Genomic DNA, 21,305 nt, shown 5'->3' with positions numbered 1-21,305 from the left:
TCCGGCGCAGCCTGGTGACGTCACCGCCAGCGCCGAAATCAGGTGATGCTGGGATTTGTAGTACGTGGAGCCGTTCACCTCACGGCAGCAACCGAAAAGCAGCAACAGCGAGGGGCGTCCAGCAGCAAGGACCGTCTCCTTCCCTCCGAAAATCACCCTCGTGATATTTGTCAGGCACCAAGAGTGAATGTAGCAGCAAAGCATTCTCATCCTCCCCCAGGCCGACCATTCCCCTGGGGTGCAAGGTTTGTCATTCAACTGGGCATCCAACAAAACCTGACTACAGATATAATTATCAATTAATAAAGACTACATGAAATATAGATCCATAGACATTTTGTTACATTGCTGTAGCAGATGTATTCCATATTGTTTATTCTACATCCACATTCCTTTACAAACCAAATTGAGTCTGGTGGTCTAACTGTCAAAGAGAAGCCTCAGGAAACTCCACAGACATAAAAAACCTAAGCTCAACTCTAAATGAGACTTATGCGACTTAGAAGGATTTCCATCAATTACCAGAGACTGGTCAGTGTCATCATCTGGATATCCTTCCTTCCTGCCACTAAAACCTCTATGTCACAGAGGTAGTATCTGTGGTTTGGGTATCAACCAGATCACCAAAGTCACATAGGGAGGAAGAGAGGAGACAAAGATCGCTGGCTCAGCTGTAATTAGACCTTAACTTAAGGTAATGAGTATCATAAATGATGTAAATACAAAAACATATGAAAATGTAAAGGTGTGCAGTGCATAAAGGTGAAATTAAAAAAGGAGTTAGAGGAAAAGAAAACTTTTATTCATGGTATTCCTACCAATCCTTGTTTTAAAATTGGTGCAAAAACAGCTTTGAACACATAGGCTGTCTCACAATACGGTCGACATGTTTCAGCCTTCCCGACTAGTTAGTCGTTGGCTTTCTTCAGAACCTTAAACCATATCTGTATTGCTACTGCAACAGTGAAAGTGACAAAATAAAGTGCAAAATACAACGTTCTCGGTGTACATTCCTTTGTGCAAGCGGTTTACTTGTCTTACCTACACAAAATGAAAAAGAGAAAGAACAAACACACAATGTCTGTAGTGAATACGTCGCTCTCCTAAGGCAACTCACGTAATAGTTATTTGACATATAAGACCAATTTATAACTATGGATACAAACTGTTCGTTGACTCGATGTGCTTACCTGTATTGCACAAGGAGAAAGCCTCACCTCACCCGGTGACTACTCAGGTAAATGGAGGCCCCGCCCTAAAAATAGAGGGGAATTGTTTATTATAAACCAAAAACATGAGAAAATACATGAAATTCCTTCTATTTTTATCTCTCATTCTGGTTGCTGTCTAGTGGATTACATGTAGATCCAAAACATAGGCTCGGATAGGACAAACTTAAAAATACCTCGAAGTGACCGCAATATATTTGTTAAAAACTTGTAAAAAACTCTCACAGCGTTACATATTTTTCTAATGTTGACATGGAGTTAGTTTTGAGCAAAGGAAGGTTCTTAACAAACTAACATCAACCCATAGCCAAATGCTCTGAAGCGTGGTAAATCATTAGGCTAGAGTCAACAAAGATCCCTAGCAATGACCACGTCATTCCGATAAACACGGTAACAGTGTGGAGATGGTAATGAGAAACAAAAAGGATCGCATCTTTTTGATTAGCGCCATCCGATGGCTGATAATTTCTCAAATGCAGTTGTTTTAGAAGCGTGGTAAAACATTGAACTGTAGTCGGCGGGAAACTGAGTCATGACTACGTTATACTGACAAATACGATAAAAGGGGAGACTTCTACTCTGTCTCTAACTATCCTCTGACAGACTAAATTTAGAACACGTGTGTATCAAAGCGCCACTCCAGACATATAATGTTACCACATGTGCAAAACAGGAAATAGGAGAAAAACAATAAGGCGGAGGGAGGAGAAAACAAGTAGTTGTTTGTTTCTACCTTGCTTATTTCACCTAACTCTGTTTGTTGATAACTACATACACGTGATGTGAACGGGGCTCACCTCTCCGTCGGTACCTCTGGTTCTGTCCTGAGCCGTATGGGAGGTGGCCGTACTGAGTTCATGGTTCTATTTGTGCCGAAGACATCCGACGTCCGGCAAATATCGATGACGTCCAATTGACGCTACCGAGAAACGCATATTAGCCTGGACGTCGTAGTTCTCTCAGCTAATAGTAGAGCCTAGTATGAACTACCCGCACTTATTGATGACTTCTTATGGAACTACAAGATGACGTCTATCCATAAGGAAACAGTAGTTCTTTGACACGCGATTCTTCGTGTATACTTTATTCATTCAAAAGCATACATCTTTATTGTACAGATCGAATAACTATTTAGGAACAGAACTGTTTTTATAATACTCGACCAATGGTGGTTTCAAGAGATTAAGTCGATATCTCGCTAAATCAGCGAGTTCTCATAACACGAATGGCAGCACGGCAAAACGGATTGAGGTAGCTATACAGACAGAGGGGGGTCAATGAATATGCATGTGCAAAAGAATCTAGTCATTGATCTCACAACCCATTTATGTGTGACCATGCCTTTTGTAATGTTGATATTTTGTTATGATGAGACAATATTATAAGGACTTATGACTTGTAATTTATAAGGATGTCCATGGTATGACATCATTCAAGCCTGAAATGTCACTATAGATTTTAAACACCCACTTCTGTTCTCTTAAAAATAGAAATCGGGATATGTCACTCACATGGGACGGTATATGTGGCTTTTCTAAAACCGTCCAAGTGAAATCATCTGCTTGATGGTTGGACTCTGCAAAATGTCTTGTCAATTTCGTGTTAGTTTTTTTGCACCTAAACGTGCTTTTATGTTCTAACATTCTTAATCTGACTTTTCGAGTTGTCATACCTACAAATTAGCATTTACACGAACACTCCATCAAGTATATCAGATTGTCACTGTTACAGTTCGAGAAAGTGCAGTAGCAATGCAGATATGGTTTAAGGTCCTGAAGAAATCCAACGACTAACTAGTCGGGAATGCTGAAATATGTCGACCGTATTGTGAGACAGCCTATGTGTTCAAAGCTGTTTTTGCACCAATTATGAAACAAGGATTAGTAGGAATACCTTGAATAAAAGTTTTCTTTCCTCTAACTCCTTTTTTAATTTCACCTTTATGCACTTCACACCTTTACACTTTTATATGTTTTGGTATTTATATCATTTATGATACTCATTACCTTAAGTCAAGGTCTAATTACAGCCGAGCCAGCGCTCTTTGTCTCCTCTCTTCCTCCCTATGTGACTTTGGTTATCTGGTTGATACCCAAACCACAGATACTACCTCTGTGACATAGAGGTTTTAGTGGTGGGAAGGAAGGATATCCAGATGATGACACTGACCAGTCTCTGGTAATTGATGGAAATCCTTCTAAGTCGCCTAAGTCTCGTTGAGTTGCGCTTAAGGTTTTTTATGTCTGTGGAGTTTCCTGAGGCTTCTCTTTGACAGTTAGACCACCAGACTCAATTTGGTTTGTAAAGTGTTGGACAGGGGATAGAGTCTGGTGTTGGTCTTTAAATACTCCCTAGGACCCCCCTATACGTTAGTATTGTTAGACATCCACATTCCTGTCTGAAGGTGCCAGTTTAATTATGACTTACCTGTAAATCAGTGGCGGCTCCTCAGCTATCAATTGCCACAAACAACAGCTGCTCGTTAATATTCGTATTGTTACCATGCTCTAGTGCAAGAATGTTACTCTGAATAACGAGCACTAAATGCTGTAATCTCTCACCAGAGGGCCAAGTCTTAACCAGAATGGAAAACTGCTCTTATTTAAGACTTCTACTTGAGTCAGGGCTTAATTGGAAACCCCTACTCATCAAAAATGGAGGGATCCTACAAAGAGCCATTTCTAGGTTACATGATTTTGGAAGGCGCATCAGGCATAAGCCCCCTAAACCTTCACTAGACATGTACAAGGCAACATGTTCCCCAATGGCCACCTTTGGTAGTGAAATCTGAGGGGATGCAAACATTGATCGTATCCAGATAATAGATCCTTCATTAGCTCCCCATGCCAAAGTGCATCTAATTTCTCTGTATGACCCACATACCTTTTCACAACATCAAATTGCTCTTGCTTCAGAACAAACTGCAAAGTTACTTCCCTCAAAGACCACTGCACTCAGCTATTGCCAAACTCCTGAAGGCTTCTTATTTCAACAAGTTGTAGCAGGTGACTAAGCTTTCTCAGTTCAAGCTGGAATAGCTTGCCTTCTACTTTTCTAGAGATCACTGAACTCTATGCTCTCAGGAAAGCTCTCAAAACTTCACTACATAGTCCCCCACATTTTTTGTTAACTCTTTTGCTTTTCTTCCAGTCAGGATTGTCAGTGGCAGGATGACTTTTTGGGCAACAGTTTGTGCTCTATACATAAAAACATTAATGATAAAAACACTCCAATGCTATCATCTCCACAAGCTGTTGTGTGAGAGGACTAGAACTGGTGAAGATAGTATGACCATTCCAAACAACGAAATGGTCTTGCTACCATGCCATTTCTTCTATAGTATAGACTATGGGTCCTTTACCACTATAAAGACATTCTTCTGTAAATGTCTGATCTGGAGACATTAGCGTCCATGACAAAGAAGTAGTCAAAAAAAATGCAGCTTGAATAGACAATGCTAAAAGCCTTACTAGTCTGGCCAATTGCCTGGGAGATGTGTGAGAGTATGTTATCATCCATATTTATCTTTGACAAGAGATATCTAGGACTCTGGAATGTGAAAATGCCTACTGGGATTCTACAGAGGCACTTGGTAAAACATGGAGCAGAACATGGAATTAAAGGGGTGGGACATTCATTTGTAAATCATTTTGTGCCAATGAAATTAAACGAACCACCTGTGTGCCAGACAAATTGGAACAGAGAGGTAAAAGTCCTTATGGTCTAGCTTCCCTGTCCCTTTTCTTGGAAAACTAATGTCCCAGAGTTGAATAATTACCTCCAATTTAAAGTGACTTACCTTTTGTTCTGTTCCATTTTTTGTCACATTTGGTCACAAAATCCATTAGTGTGGAGTAAATTATTTTCTATAATTGCCTTGGAAAGTAGTTTATCTACCTATAGGAGCCTAATTCTTCACAATAACCCTGGGTGGATTTGGCGTAGTGCCACTACGTGGTGTTTCACGGAGTTATGAAGGAACTAGGTGGAACTCAACTCAACTCCACCACCCACCTCAACAGAATCAGGGCCCGGGGCCTGGGCTCCGGTGGGCACCTGGGTGCAGGAGCCCACGTCCCCCATGGTCCCAGGACTGGGGTCCATGGGGCCCAGGTAGGCCTCCTCCTGATTTGCCCACCTGTCAAGGTGCCTGGGGACCCTGGGTCGGAGGTCCGTCGGGGACCCCCGTCCTCAGCCCCAGGCATGAGGACCAGCCGGAGTCTGCGAGCCCCCAGGACGTAGGGCCCCCAACCTCTCCAAAGGGCAGGCAGAAGCCCTCCAGCGAAGGTTCGGGGTGGCCAGATTGGCATCCTTCGGGCCCGGCCATCTGGTCGCGCCATTCCCCTCAGACGTCTGGTCACACGCAATGCTTTCCAATGGGGTGACCAGATGGCCGGGCTGCCCTGGAAGTCTCGATGAGGGCTTGTTTGCCTCCCCGATCCCAGCCGGGGCTCCCACGCCTTGGGTCTCCTCCGTCACTCAGTGCACACGGGTTACCAGAAAAGGGGGTACCCTTCCTCTGGATTACTAGGGATAGGATACGCCAGAACACCTTACGGGCTGGGGCTCTCAGCCAGTGACCAGATGGGCTAAGGCCAGGCAAAACCCCCCAGGGCTCCATCCTCAGGCCCGCCACATGGCAAAGTGCCCGGGACAGGCTCCATCAGGCCTGGGTGGTCATCCCTTGGGTGTCCAGGCCCAAGAGCTCTGGCCGGGTGCTCCCTACATTGGGCTCCGTCCTCCGCTCCGCCAGGGCCCCGGGGCCCGTTGGGTGATCCCCAGCTTGGCTTGGGTTCAGGAGCTCCGGCAGGGGCCCTTGGAGGCCCTGGGGTGGAGGATGCCCTCCCCACCCCGGGATCTGTCCTTGGGCCTTCCGCATGGCAGGGTGCCTGAGACATGGGCCTTGGGGAGGCCTCCCCTGCGCGTGCCAGCTTGGGACCACCGGCCGTGCCCAGGGGACCGGGCTCCGTCCCCCTGCTCTACCATGGTCCCAGGACAGGGGTCCGTCAGGCCCAGGCAGGCCTCCCCCCTGCTTCACCTGCCTGTCAAAGTGCCTGGGGGACCCTGGGTCGGAGGTCTGCCGGGGACCCCATCCACAGTCCTGGGCCCGAGGCCTAGCGTTGTCTCCGAGCTCTGGGGATGCAGAGTCCTCGAGCCCTCCAAAGAGCAGACAGGAGCCCTCCCGCGAAGGCTTGGACAGGCAGATTGGTGTCCTTCGGGCCTGGCCATCTAGTCGCGCCTTTCCCCTCGGTCATCTGGTCGGGAGCAATGCTTTCCAGTGGGGACAACCAGATGGCCGGCCCGACCTGGAAGTCCCGATGAGGGCTCCTTTGCCTCCCCGATCCCAGCCAGGGATCCAGGAGAACGGACGCATCTGCACCTTGGGTCTCCTCAGTCTCGTGGTGTGCATTGGTTACCAGAATGGGGGTACCCTTCCTCCAGACTATTAAGGACAGGGTACTCCGGAACCCCTCTCAGCCTGGGGGACGCTAGAGGGCACACGGCAAGATGGCCACTCTGTAGAGCAGCTCCGCCGGCCAAGACCATAATCCTTTACTTATCCTACACCATCCGGCTCTGATCAAGGCCATTTTGGTGGATACTATGCTGTGAGGACGTGTGGCACATCTCGCCAGTACTTACAGACGGCGGAGCCGAATTTGCAGCGTCTTGATGGCGAACGAGGCTCCGGGCCTGCGGCGGCAACATGGCGGGCCGTGACCAGCCTTTGCGGTGAGGACTGGGACAGGCCACGGGTGTGCCAGCGTTGTGCTGTGGTCAGTGTGGGGGGCACGGCGCCGCTAGACCTATGTCCCAGGGACTGCGTGGTATGAGCTGAGGGCTGGTGAGCTCATTTTTTTGTGAGGAACTTGTGCTGAGGGAGAGGGCTGCCCTTAGGTCTCTGCCCTGCGGCCTGCCGGTGTGGGTGTGAAGGGAGTTATGCTGCCCTCCTTCACTCGCAGCTGGGGGCCGGGTCCCTGTGGGGCTGCCTGCGTTCTGTGCTGGAAGGCGGATTTGCGGTTCACGGGTGTATGCGCTGCGGCCCTATCTTCCTGCTGTGAGGTGTAATGTCCATTAATGCACAGAGGGGCCCCCTGCCGAGTGCCTGCGAACGCTGAGTGGAGACTGCGGCGATCTGTGGGCCCCATGCTAGTGACGTCTCTACCCTCCATGCTGCCTCTGAGGATCCTGAGCGCTGTGTCTGCCATGGCGATTTGGCGTGGGGATGATACATTCGCAGCTCACCCCTGTGGTGGGGTCTTGTAAGGTGCTGATCTGATGCGAGTCTACTTTGCTGCCCTCCTTCCTCCTCATTATTATGGTTGTGGTTTTATGTGGCAGTGAAGCCCCATATCGTCACTCCATCGGTGCTCTAGGCATTGCTGCCCTGCCTGATTTTCCCCTGTGACTCCCTGACTGCCTGCCACTCATCAGACTGGCATCACTGTTTAATTTTTATGTGCTAATTCTGCTGCATTGTTCCCTCCTTTGGGAAGCTGTGCCTCTATGCCGGCCACATTGAGTGCCTATATCTCTCCTGCTGGCCCAGTTTTGACTGGTGACCTTCTGTCTGTTTGGCACTTTTCCTGCGGGCGTGCCTGGCTGGTGATATTAGTGGTGATCTGTGGGTCCACTGACAAAACGTTGTGCTGTGGACTGCTCAGTACCTCCTTCCTCTTGCCATTTCATAATTTCTCTGTCGCATGCCACCTGACGAAGAGTGACTCACCTCCTTTTTTATTTTTCTGTCCGGGCCTAGCACCGGCTGGTATAGACTGTCCCCATCATAGGCAAATCCGAACGTGGCCAGCCACACCTCACGTTTGAGGCACGCAAGACCAGCCGGGCCTCTCAACATGCAGCCTCTGATTCTGAGGCGAACACTCCCGCTGATCACCTCACTAACATTGACAAAACCCTCCTTGCGGTCCAGGCTAGTCTTCAGTCCATAGATGGAAATATTGACCATCTGAATTTACGCATAGATCATATGTCCGCGAAACTGGACAAGCATGCGCAACGCCTGGGGAAAGCAGAGACCCGCATATCGGACGCGGAGGATGGGCTACAACAAGTTAATGCAAAAGCGACATCCATGGAAAAGATGCTGGCAGTCATACAGGCCTGTAATGAAGACTTGGAAGCTAGATCGCGTCGCAACAATGTGAGCATTACGGGCCTACCAGAGTCCATAAACACAGGCCGTTTTGAAACGTACATAGAACATCTTCTTCGTGAGATATTCGGGGCGGAACAGTTGTCTCAGGTCTTGAACGTGGAACTTGCTCATCGTTCTTTGGCTGCCCACCCACCTCCGGGTGCACCTCCACGCCCTATCATTGCCCGCCTTATGAATTATAGAGACCAGGATACTGTGCTCCGGCTGGCACGCGAGAAGGGCTCCATCACACATCAAGGGAACAATCTTGCCTTTTACCCTGACTTCACGATGGCAGTTCAAGAGGCTCGGAGAGAGTGCCAACCCGTAAAGAAAATCCTCATCGCAGCGAAAATACCTTATGCCATGCTCTATCCCGCAAGGCTGCGCATAGAAGACAATAGGAAGCACAAGATCTTCACTTGCCCGAAGTCGGCGATGACTTTTGCCAAGAACATTACATGACGCAGTCGATCCCCAACCTCTAGTGCGGGGCCTGATGCCGGAGGAAGCAGTGAACTGACAGATGAGTGATAATGTATACTGCCCATATGTGATGTCTCGACTTTCATTTATTGTGTTATTTTCTGGGCTGAATTGTCATCCATCAACCACATTGTCACACTGACTTTTCACACCAGTGTTGTTGATAATTGACATGTATTGCTATTATGCTGTAACTGATGTTTGGTTGAAATATTTGCTCTGCGCTGATGGTTCTTTTATTGCTAGGCGATGTGGCAGTTAGCGGGCGGGTGCTATAATGATGGCTTGGCCACCTCCTTTTCTCACCGGGAGGGAGAAAAGGAGGTGGCTCAGGCGCCCCCCTTATGGGTGATCCCCGCAACTGGTTTCTCCCTTGTTATTACACTTGGGAATTGTTCCTGGGGTTTTGGGAAGGCTTTGGCATGTTGGGGCCGCTAAAGTGGGTGGGTGGTGCTGGTGGGTGGGGGGGTGTTGTAGGGGTTGTTAACGTGACTGACTCCTTTTTAAATCCTCTAACAGCTGCATGTATGCACTTTCAAACAGCCACAACAGTACTCGCTTACATGGTGGGGATAGGTTTTTTGATGCATTGGGCTATGTTTGTCTCAGATAAAATTTGCTGTTTTATCCATAGTAATGTTATGTCCATCTCTTGTTTAACGTGGAATGTACGGGGGCTTAATTTGCCAAAAAAGATTTGTCAGGTACTGGCGCATTTGGACCGCCATGGTATTTGCATTGCCCTTATACAGGAAACGCATCTGACACAAATCACTGATAAGCTAGTGGGGTGTCGCTGGGCTGGATATCGGCTTGCTTCTTCCTATTCATCCTACAGCCGAGGGGTCTTCACCCTTGTCAAAAAAGGTCTCCCATTCACTGCAATCCAAACTCATGTTGACACTGCAGGGCGCTATGCCATTCTACATGGGAAGCTGATGGGCACATTTGTTACTATTGTCAATACCTATGGTCCCAACATTGATGACCCTACACTTTATGAGCGTATTTTTGCTGTTCTACGTGGGCTCCCGGACGCTATCATTCTCTGGGGCAGGGACCTCAATACACATTTGGATCCAACTAAGGATAAATCCAGCTGCAGGGAGGGTCATTCTCCTGGGACAGCGCAAACAATCAAAGATGGAATGGTGGACTTGGGATTGCTAGATACCTGACACACTGGAGGGCACACATATTTCCACAATGCACGGCAGCTGGTTCCGCCTCGATTACTGGTTAATGAGTGAGGAGGCAGCAGGCTGGGTGACGGACGTGGTTGGGCTGCCGCGTACATTCTCAGATCACTGTCCTGTCTGCCTCGTCCTTTCTGTCCCGCAAGCTGTCCCTAGGGACTTCACATTGCACTTTAGGCCTGAAGCGCTGTTGGACACCGGTTTACATGGAGACGATCCGCGAGGCCATAACACAACACTTAGAACACAACAAGGGGTATGTGGATAGCGCTGGGGTGCTTGGGAGGAGTTTAAAGCCACTATTCGGGGCACTTGTATCAGCACAACATCCAGTATAATAAAAGATCTGCGAGGACAGTTGACTAAGCTCGAGACTACTCTAAAAACATTAGAGCAGGATTATGAAGCAGCGCCTTGTGAGTCGACCCTAGCTTCCATCAAAGACGCTGTACTTGAACATGCGAAATTGGCGGAGGAAGAGATGATGTATATTTCTAAACACTATAAAGCTTGCGCCTATGGCGAGGGTGGCAGGCCGGGACATCACTTAGCTAATAAGATTAAACACTGTCTTGAGAGAGAGGTCATTACTAAAATCACGGATGAGGCAGGCCAAGATCATTACAGTGTTCCAGACATTGCTAATCAATGTGGTTGATTTTATGCGAAATTGTACACCTCCCAAGGTTAGACTGATGTTGCTAATCTTGATGAATACCTCTCACAGATCGCCATCGCGTGGCTGTCAGATGGTAAGAGGGAATACCTCAATCAAGCAATCACGGTGGAAGATATTTGAATGGTGATAAACGCCTTACCTAATAAGAAAGCGCCGGGCCCTGACGGCTTCCCATGTGAATTTTATAAGGCTTATGCTGAAGAACTCACCCCTATTTACTAGAAATGTATGCTGAAGCGTATGATTTAGGTTGACTACCGACGTCGCTCCGCGAGACACTTATCATAACCCTACTCAAGAAGGATAAAACCCCCACTAGTTGTGAATCATACAGGCCTTTGTCACTTAATAATATAGTTTTAAAAATCCTGCCAAAGATTCTGGCCACTCGCCTCCAGCAACTCATGCAAAAATTGGTCCTGCCAGACCAATCTGGCTTTATTCCAGAGCGCTCTACCTCCCATAATCTACGGACACTGTTTGCTATGCTCCACACTCTCAATCCTGAATTGCCGGCGGCGGCAATCATGCTTGATGCCGCAAAGGCATTTGATTCCATAGAGTGGGGTTATCTGTTTTATGTGTTACAGCGGATGGGTTTTTCACCTCTCTTTGTTAACTGGGTGCGTCTTCTGTATGCCGGGCCTACAGCGTGCGTCCGGGTAGAGGGCTATACTTCTGACCCAATACAAATCACCAGGGGCACTCGACAGGGGTGCCCGCTCCCACCGATGTTATTTGCCCTGACATTAGAACCTCTAGCCTGCCTTATTAGGCAATCTCATAAGTGCGCAGCTCTTAATTTTTTACATCAGCCAGTCATTATCTCTCTTTACGCCGATGATATGCTGCTTTTTATACGAGAGACCCGCACTTACTTAGCACCAGTTCAGCACGAGTATATCCGCTTCGCCTGTTTTTCTGGCCTCCACATTAACTGGTCCAAGTCTGTAGTGATGCCACTGACGGAGAGCACCATCCCACATGAACTTGAATTTCCCCTCGTGTGGACCACAGATTCCGTTAAATACTTGGGTGTATGGATCCACCGCAACCCGGAGGTCCTTATCCGAGAGAATCACGGGACTGCCACTGCGACAGTGGAGCAACAAGTGGATAGATGGGTAAAACTCCCGCTTACGCTTGCAGACCGTATTGCATTGATCAAAATGGTGGTGTTACCCAAATTTTTATATTTTTTCAGTAACATACCGCTTCAACTCACGCGACTTTTTAAAAACTATCTGCGCACTCTGCTGCTTCACCTCATCTGGGGTGGTCGATAGGCGCGGGAGAGCTGGAAAAATCTCATATTAGATTACAAACGCAGGGGTTTCAGTGTACCTGATTTTTATCTTTGTTACCTTTGTGCACAAGCACAATACGCACACTTCTGGATCGCCTTCCATGCATTTGTCCCCCAGGTAGCTGTGGAACACTTGGATGCACAGCCCATCCCACTGAGTTCTTTATTAACACATAATCATAGGTCTACACCCCGCAATAACTCGACGATTGCCGCTTGGCAGGCATTCGGTCGTGAGGCGGGAAACCTACCACTATATTCCCCGCTATTACTGTTGGCTTATCACTTGAACATATCAGTAACAAATGAACAGGGAGCATTGCATACACTGGCGCAGGTAGGCATTGAAAAGCTGCAAGATCTATTTCCTGGTGGCACTTTTCTGACTAACACTGACATAGACTATATTCAGAATAAGACACCGCTCTTCGTGTTTTACATACATAGACTAAAAAAGTTGTTGCAGATTCACTACCCTACATTCCTGACGGAAACACCGGAGGCACTGGTGCTGCGCACACAGACCATGGCCCCTACCCGACATAAGCTAGTTACTAAACTTTATCACGCTGCTAAGGAAGACAAGCCCCTCTCATGTGATAAGAGCCTTAGCAACTGGAATGAGTATCTCGACTCATCACTCATGCAGAAGTAATGGGCAGTCTGCTGCTAACTCACTAGCGTCCTCACCTCTAATGGAAATTTGCGTATTATACATGTTAGACCTGGCACCTTGGCGTGAGTTTCCCTTCCACTTTTTGATAGTGTGCCTCGATTGTTTTGCTGGTGTTGTCCGCTCAGGGCACTGCGCCACGGCTAATCCGTGCCGCAGTGCAAGTGCTCCCTAGGTAAAGTGTACCTGTAATTGATGTTCATGATTGGTTTATTGGATTCACTGTCAGTCCCCAGTAAAGTGCCCCAGGGGTGCCAGGGCTTGTGAATGCCAATGCTGCTGGTGGGCTTGCAGCGCTGGTTGCGCCACCCACAGAAAGCGGCCTTGTAAAATGTGTCTAGGGTCTGCCACCGCAGACCCTGTGCGCGGTCTGGGACCGTCGCGCTGACTACGCAAGTGCCCCCACTTGCCAGTCCCTAAACCTTCCCTTACCTACATATTAGCCACCCCTCTGGTAGGCCCAAGGGCAGGGTGCATTGTAGGCATAAGGTAGGACATGCCCTGATGTGTGTGGCATGTCTTAGTAGTGAATTACAGCCATTTTCGTTTTTCACTATTGAAGGCTACCTGCTCTCCATAGGCCAGAATGGGCTGCTGGAGTCACTACACGCTGTGACCCCAGTGGACTCAGAGAGCATGGTAGAATGTCAAGTTTAGTATGCCTGAACTCAGAATAATAAAATACTTCTTGTAGTCAAGTTTATTTTAATATCCTGGGTTTGTAAATACTACTTTTAGAAAGTTAGTATTTACTGACCTGGCCATTTCAGTCCGCCTCTGCTGTGTGTGTGTGTTCTGCCTAGCAACAGTAAGGAGCAGGGTTGGGGAATCCCCAGAGACAGGTTGGCTGCCAGGTGGTGGGTAGAGAGATGACACCAGGATGGGTGGGAGGAGTACACCTTGACTCTTGAATAGACCTGTGCTCTGCCACCACAAAGCCGGCGCCGCCCCCTGTGGAGCGGCTGATGTCTCTGCCCTGCTGCTGAAAGGAAAGAGCAGAGTCACCATAACAAAGTGCTCCAGAGCTGGACTGAGCCAGGCCCAGGCCCCCTGGCGCTAAAGAACAAAAGAATCATGGTATAAAAGTAGGAGCCTGGCTCCTAAGAAATCAGAATCCTGTTTTACCACAAAGAACCTCTGCCCGACTAGAAGGAGAAGAAGACGCTGGAGGAGCTGGCCTGTTGCTTGGCTTGCTGAGAAAGGAGAGGAAGAGACTACTGAAAAGACTTTGCTGCTTTGTGCTTTAAACATTCTCCAAGGGCTTGATCTGAGCTTGCCCCCTGAACTGAACCCCAGGACCAGTGTGTTCTCTGTGCTTTTGCTCGTCCTCCGATTCGAGCCGTGTGTGCATCCCGCTGGAAAGAGACTGCGCCCCTTAACGCCCCTCCTAGGGCCGTGACACTCAGGAGCTCGCCTGCCGCAACCCCGTGAGAGCCCCGCTCTGTCCGGAGCCGCTCTCTGTCCCCGGGCTAGGCCGCCTGCGCCCCTGTCACCGCCTGCCACTGGAGCGCGCTGAACGCGCTATCACCCCTCCCGCCGGAAACCGTCCGACGACTGTGATCTACGCCGGGTCATCCAGCTGCACCGACCGTGCCCTGTGACCCCGCTTCGCTATCCCTGGACACCTCAGGCCGCGCCGCCCCCGCTGTGGAGACCCCCCCTGCACCGCCGTGCTGAGGGTCGCTGGCCGCGCCTGCCTACCTGCCCACACCCGCTGATCGAGGACCCAAGACCACTTCCCAAGCTGAGAGTCGCACCGACCTGTGCCGATTCTCCACATCACTGAAGAAGTTCCAGTATCGGGCTCGGGGCCCGCAACGCCTTATTTCCCCGTTCGCAGGAGTCGATCCCTGTAAGTACTGGAACCACAAGTGACATTTGCAAGAGACTGCAAAGTATCTATTTGAAGCTACGAACAAGGAACATTTGCCTGCTTTACAACCTGGTGGCATAGCGAAAACGTTATTGGTCTTGTGATAAGTCTGCTGAGATATATATACCTATTTTTACATAAAGAAGCGTATTTTTCTACATATCCAAGGCTGGTGTCCGTTTCTGGGGGGATTGATGTATTTACTGTGTGTGTGATTGTAAGTGCTTAACCAACAACGCCTGAGGAATCGCCTTGGCTGCTCACGCCACGCACCTAGAGGGTGAGCAAGGGTCATTCACAAGGGGTTATCCTGCGCCCTGACATAGAGGAGAGGGTTCCTGCTTGACACAAGGGCAACCTTGCACCAACCAGATACCCCCAAGTCTAACAATACACTTTAAATATCTTCACCAGGTTTACTACACTTCGTATAAACTTTTTAAATATGGGCTCCGGGACACGGATGCTTGTAAGCAATGCAGGGCTGTGGGGGCAGATTTCTGGCATCTAGCTTGGACCTACAGACGGGTGTCGGAATACTGGGCTGCTGTGATTACCACCCTATCAAAGATCATTGGGATTGTGTTGCAATGCTCCCCACAGATATGCTTACTGGGTCTTGTTCCCTTCCTAAAAGGTGTCACGGGCAGGTTAACGAGAGTGGCACTGCTTATTGCCAAGCGTCGAGTGGCAATGGTGTGAGATAGTGCACTGAACCCCACAGTAGAACAATGGCTTAGAGATCTGACCTTCTGTAGAGAAAATGTGGTCCTGCATGCAGAGGAGCTACCATCGTCCTCGAGACACAATGACATCTGGGAGCCCTTATTAGTATACTTGCGTACTACTGCTCAGCCAGACCCAAATGAAGCTGAGTCTATGTGAACATATATGCCACATGCTGTATGTAATGATGTCAGTCTGTTTAAGTTCTCTCTCATGTAACCTTTATTTATAGTCACATGTTATTTTTTGTCTATTGATTCTTATTTGATCAAGATGTACCGAATGCTGTTTTTTTTCTTTTTTCTTTTTTCCTTTTCTCTCCTTATCTGTACATTGTATAAGAAGTTGTGAAAATCAATAAAAAAGAAAAAGAACCCCACTCTGCCTGGTGGTCCTCAGCCGGCAGCCGGACAGGCCAGGAGGCCACCCCAGCCAGGGGCTCCTTCCCCCGGCCCAATGTGTGGCGTAGTGTCTGGGATGGGGACCCGCAGGCACGAGGCAGCCTCACCTGTGCCCGGGAGCCCCGATGGGGTCCAGGGGCCCCAGGCTCGGTCTCCTGTCCTGCACTTCACCAGGGGCCTGAGACAGGGTTCCGCCGGGCCCGGGAAGCCTGCCCCTGCTTGGCTGAGTACAAGAGCTCTGAAGGGGCCCCTACTAGGGCCCTGGGGAGGGCCCCCTCCCTACCTCGGGCCCTGTCCTCGGGCCTGCTGCCTGGGAGGGTGCCTGGTACAGGGTCCTGTGGGCCTGGGAGAGGACCTACCCGTGCCTCTGGGCACAAGAGCCCCGACGGGGTCCAGGGGCCCTGCTGGGCCCCAGGGAGGGCACTCCTGCCCTGGGCTCCGTCTCCTGGTCTGCCGCTCTGCCAGGGGCCTGGGACGGGGTTCCATAGTGCCCGGGGAGCCTCCTCCTGCTTGGCTGGGTTCAGGAGCTCTGGCTGGGGTGCCTGAGGGCCCTGGGGAGGGCGGCCTCCTCACCCCAGGCTCTGTCCTCGGGCCTGCTTTGTGGCAGGGATCCTGGGATGGGGTCCTGCAGGCCCTGAGAGGTCCCACCCTACGCCTCTGGGTATTGGAGCCCCGATGGGGTCCAGGGGTCCTGCCAGGTCCCGGGGAGGGCCCTCCCACCCTGGGCTCTGTCTCCCAGTTTGCCGCTCCACCAGGGGCCTCGGGACGGGTTTCCATGGTGCCCGGGGAGCCTCCCCCTGCTTGGCTGGATTCGGGAGTTCCAGCTGGGGCCCCTGAGGCCTTGGGGAGGGCAGCCTCCCCACCCCGGGCTCTGTCCTTGGGTCTGCCGCATGGCAGGGTGCTCAGGATTTGGGTCCCGCAGGCCCGGGGAGGCTACCATTGCACCTCTGGACCTGGGAGACCCAGCTGGGTCCAGGTGCCCTGCCGGGCCCCGGGTTGGGTGCTCCAGCCCTGGGCCACATCCCCCAGCCTACTGCTCTGCCAAAGGCCTTAGACAGTGTTCTGCCATGTCCAGGGAGCCTCCCCCTGGTTGGCTGGGTTGAGGAGCGCCGGCCAGGGCTCTTGAGGGCCCTGGGCAGGGCGGCATCCCCTCCCTCTGTCTGTCCTCAGGTCTGCCACGTGGCTGGGTGCCTGGGACGGGGTCTCGTGAGCCCAGGGAGGCTTCCCCTGTACCTCTGGCCCTGGGAGCCCCGACTTTGGTCCAGGGGTCCCGCTGGTCCCCAGGTTGGATGCTCCAGCCCTGGGCCCCATACCCCGGCCTGCTGCTCTGCCAAAGGCCTGAGACGGGATTTCATCGGTCCGGTCCCGTGCAGACCTCCCCCACTTTGCCTGCTTGTCAAGGTGTCGTGGGTCCCCCATGCCCCGGCATTAGGGCACAGACAGACCAGATGGCCACCCTTTAAACCCAGCCATCTGGTCGCACATATCCTCTCGGCCATCTGGTCATGCACAATTCTTTCCAATGGGGCGACCAGATGGCTGGGCTTCCCTGGAAGTCCAGATGAGGACTCATTTGCCTCCCCAATCCAGAAAGTGGTATTTTTCCTCCGGATTACTAGGGAGACCTCTGTGAAGTCCGGCGATGCTGAGACAGCGGAAGGCAGGACCCGGCTCAACCACCGGGGACCTTCCCGATGGTCCTTTTCTCTGAGCCTGCCTGCCCCGGGAGCGGGCAGGGACACGAAGCCGGCATCTCCCACGCAGGACAGCCTGCCAGGGGGAGGCCCCGGCCGAACTCCGATCGATTGGGCACGTTCACTCCGTTTAGGGATGGACTGCTTGGCCAGCCTCGGCTGTTGTTTCAAGCAAAGAGCTTCCACCCCGTATGAACCATCCGACTCAAGGGACTGCCGCCAGGCCCTTCCCCTTACCCAGCAGGGTGAAGGCTGAGCTGCCCCGGCAGCTCGTGCCCCATCTTGGTACGACCCGAGCGGAAGGGGTCAGGTGGCGCCATGCCCCGAACGCTGCTGCCTGGCAGGTGCATAGGCCCTGCTTGGCACGCCATCACCCCTCTCTGCTCAGTGCATTTTTGCAGCAGCTCTGAGGGGTGCCACCACCGCCCCCAGGCTCTGACACCCCTGCGTCTTGCTCAGGCTGCACCTCAGCACACCTCTCTCCTTCTGGGGAGACAGCTGGGCCCACTGGTGCCCATGCGACTGCACCTGTCCACCCATCCAGGCGTGCAAATTACCCACTTCAGACTCGGGGAGGTAGTGACGAAAAATAAGAATACAGGACTCTTTCGAGGCCCTGTAATTGGTATGAGTACACATTAAATACTTTGAAAAGGATCCATTGGAGGCCACGTCTGGTGCCAGCAGCCGCGGTAATTCCAGCTCCATTAGCGTATATTAAAGTTGCTCCGGTTTAAAAGCTCGTAGTTGGATTTTGGGATCGAGCTGGTGGTCCGCCGTGAGGGGAGCTACCGCCTGTCCCAGCCCTTGACTCTCGGTGCCCCTTTGATGCTTCCTTGATGCTTTCGACTGAGTGTCCTGGGGGTCCGAAGCATTTACTTTGAAAAAATTAGAGTGTTCAAAGCAGACCGGTCGCCTGAAAACTTCCGCTAGGACTAATAGAATAGGACCCCTTTTCTATTTTGTTGGTTTTCGGAACTAGGGCCATGATTAAGAGGGACAACCGGGGGCATTCATATAGTGCCGCTAGAGGAGAAATTCTTGGACCTGCGGAAGGCGAACCAAAGCGAAAGCATTTGCCAAGAATGTTTTCATTAATCAATAACGAAAGTCGGAGGTTCGAAGATGATCAGATACCGTTGTAGTTCTGATGCCGACTAGCCATCCAGCGGCATTATTGCCATGACCCGCCGAGCAGCTTCCGGGAAAACAAAGGCCTTGGGTTCCGGGGAGAGTATGGTTGCAAAGCTGAAACTTAAAGGAATTGACGGAAGGGCACCACCAGGAGTGGAGCCTGCAGCTTAATTTGACTCAACACAAGAAACCTCAACCAGACCAGACCCGGAAAGTATTGACAGATTGACAGCTCTTTCTCGATTCTGTGGGTGGTGGTGCATGGCCGTTCTTAGTTGGTGGGGTAAATTGTCTGGTTAATTCTGATAAGGAACAAGACTCCTACATGCTAACTAGTTACGCGACCCCCAGCGGTTGGTGTCCAACTTCTTAGAGGGACAAGTGGCGTTCAGTCACACGAGATCGAGCAATAACAGATCTGTGATTCCCTCAGATGTCTGGGGCTGCATGCGCGCTACACTGAACGGATCAGCATGTGTCTACCCTTCGCCGAAAGGTGCGGGTAACCCGCTGAACCCCGTTTGTGATAGGAATTGGGGATTGCAATTATTTCCCATTAACGAGGAATTCCAAGTAAGTGCAGGTCATAAGTTCATGTTGATTAAGTGCCTGCCCTGTGTACACACCGCCTGTCGCTACTATCGATTGGATGGTTTAGTGGGGTTATCGGATCGGCCCCACCGGAGTCGGCAACGGCCCTGGCAGAGCGCCGAGAAAACTATCAAACTTGACTGTCTAGAGGAAGTAAAAGTCATAACAAGGTTTCTGTAGGTGAACCTGTGTAACGATCATTAACAACAGAGTGGCCAGAGCGACCGACAGCACCAGCCCGATGCCCTCGGCCACCTCCTGAAAGCACACTGTAGGCACAGGGCCTGGCACTGCCCTGGCGCACCCCACCCGGTGAAGCGGTCCATGTCCCAATGGGGCACTTGGGTGAGAACTGGGCCTTCGGCGGGCCTCTTCCACTGGAGAGGACCCGACCGACACGTGAGGAACGAGGGACGGGGGCAGCCCCCGTCCGCTGTCCCTCTCCAGGAGGGGAACATTGGTAGGCCGTCCCGAGATGTCCACTTCCTGCCATGTCTTTATTCTAAATAAATGCATTTGAATTTTTACAGATGACCCCTAGCCCTTTATATTGGGTTTTGAGATTCTCCTCCATCTATAGTTGGTCCTGAGGTCCTGAGGAAGGTGGTTTTCCACCGAAACGCGCGTAGACCAATTATCAAGCTTCTATCCCTGAGGAGCAGTCCTTGGAGACAGAGTGTCATCAGAAACAGTTTTGTTCTGTCTTTTCTCCAATTTCAGTGTTGGGACCCCCCACAGGATTGAATCTCATGTTGTTTTTATGATTATGAGGATGATTCATGAATGCATGAAGTAGTGTGTATGGTGTATAATATTTTGTTTTTGTAGTTGTGGGGTCATCACAATCAATGTCCATTCATTTTGTATCACATGTTATTGATGTTTCTCTTTTTGTACAATTTGTAGATGTCATTCATATGTACACAAAATCAGTGTCTCTCTAATTGATTCAAATAACATTTTAATGAGAAAATGTGTTATAAGAAACATAATTTTAAAGTTAAAAAAAAATAAAAGAAAAAATATTTTGTATAATAAAAATTATAAATGAGTTTAAAATCAATACATATTTTCTGTATCTTTTTCATGATTTCATAGATATAGATTATACATTGGCAGGATAGAACCTGTATAGGTAAAGTTTAAAGAAATATAGGTCTTGATAGAGGATTTCTATTTGTATTCTTCCCAAGATGGAACCCTCGCTCACCCAGCACAACCCCTGGGGTGAAACTGAATGGCAGTGCCTTCCTGGGCTGGTACCACCCCACCCCCTCGAAAGGCCCTGCCACCTCCTGGGCCCTCCTGCGACCGAGTCCCAGCCTGACTGGGCTTTGGTGACCGAGGAGCAGCCCTTCTCGTGTGGCAAGGCAACTGGAAAAGAAGGAGCTGAGGGCTTGCAAGGGGACCCTGGCTCCTCTCAGTGGGAGGCATGCAGGATGTGGAGCCACCTGGCTCTTCCCTTCCGGCGCCTCTGACCTGGGCACAGGTGGGGTGGGCTACTCGCATGCCCACCAGCATGGCTCGGGCTGCCTGGTGACGGACGGCTCACGTGCAAGTGGGGCGATGCTCCCTCGTTGCCAGGTACCCCATTCGACCCGGTCCCTTGTGGTCAGGCTGAGGGATTTGAAGACTCGCGCGGTCCCTCCCAGTTACTTCGGGAGGGACCGGTGGCAGTGGGACTGCCTGCTCCCATCACTCTGGGAGCCCCCCCACTTGCCCGCGAGTGGGTGGTGGGGACTCCCGGGCCGAGCGTCTGGTAACGCTTTTTTCTCCCAACGGTGCAGTCTGACTCCCAGAGGGGAAGCCTTGAACGGGGCGCCTGGCCCATCTCGCGGTGCGGGCGGTGGATGGACATCATCACCTTCCTCCCACTGACTGTTTTCGTAAAGTTGCCTGCGACACTTGGCGGGGATCACCAGGCTCCTTTATCGATGAAGAATGCAGCTAGCTGAGAGAATTAGCGTGAATTGCAGGACTCATTGATCATCGACACTTCGAATGCACCATGCAGCCCCGGATGCCTCTCGGGGCTACGCCTGTCTGAGGGTCGCTCGATCGTCAATCACCCCTGGGCTTCCCTGGGACACAGCTGGGGCTGTCACAGGGTTAGCTCCACTTCCCTTTGTCGCCCCACAAGATCAGACTCCCTGATCAC

General features: G+C 50.8%; 1 protein-coding gene and 2 pseudogenes across 8 annotated transcripts in view; all 3 read left to right on the top strand.

Moving 5' to 3' along the window:
- Positions 1–21,305, top strand: part of LOC146861800 (uncharacterized) — a 1,595,865-nt gene that overhangs the window by 751,415 nt on the left and 823,145 nt on the right. The gene's annotated exons all lie outside the window — the stretch shown is intronic.
- Positions 17,896–19,350, top strand: LOC146861803 (18S ribosomal RNA; annotated as a pseudogene).
- LOC146861802 (5.8S ribosomal RNA) lies at positions 21,048–21,200 on the top strand (annotated as a pseudogene).

The sequence above is a fragment of the Triturus cristatus genome, chromosome 2_2, assembly GCF_964204655.1.
Source record: "Triturus cristatus chromosome 2_2, aTriCri1.1, whole genome shotgun sequence".
NCBI classification, from domain to species: Eukaryota; Metazoa; Chordata; class Amphibia; order Caudata; family Salamandridae; genus Triturus; species Triturus cristatus.
The sequence above is the reverse complement of the archived record's forward strand: the minus strand, read 5'-3'. Positions and strand labels throughout refer to the sequence as shown.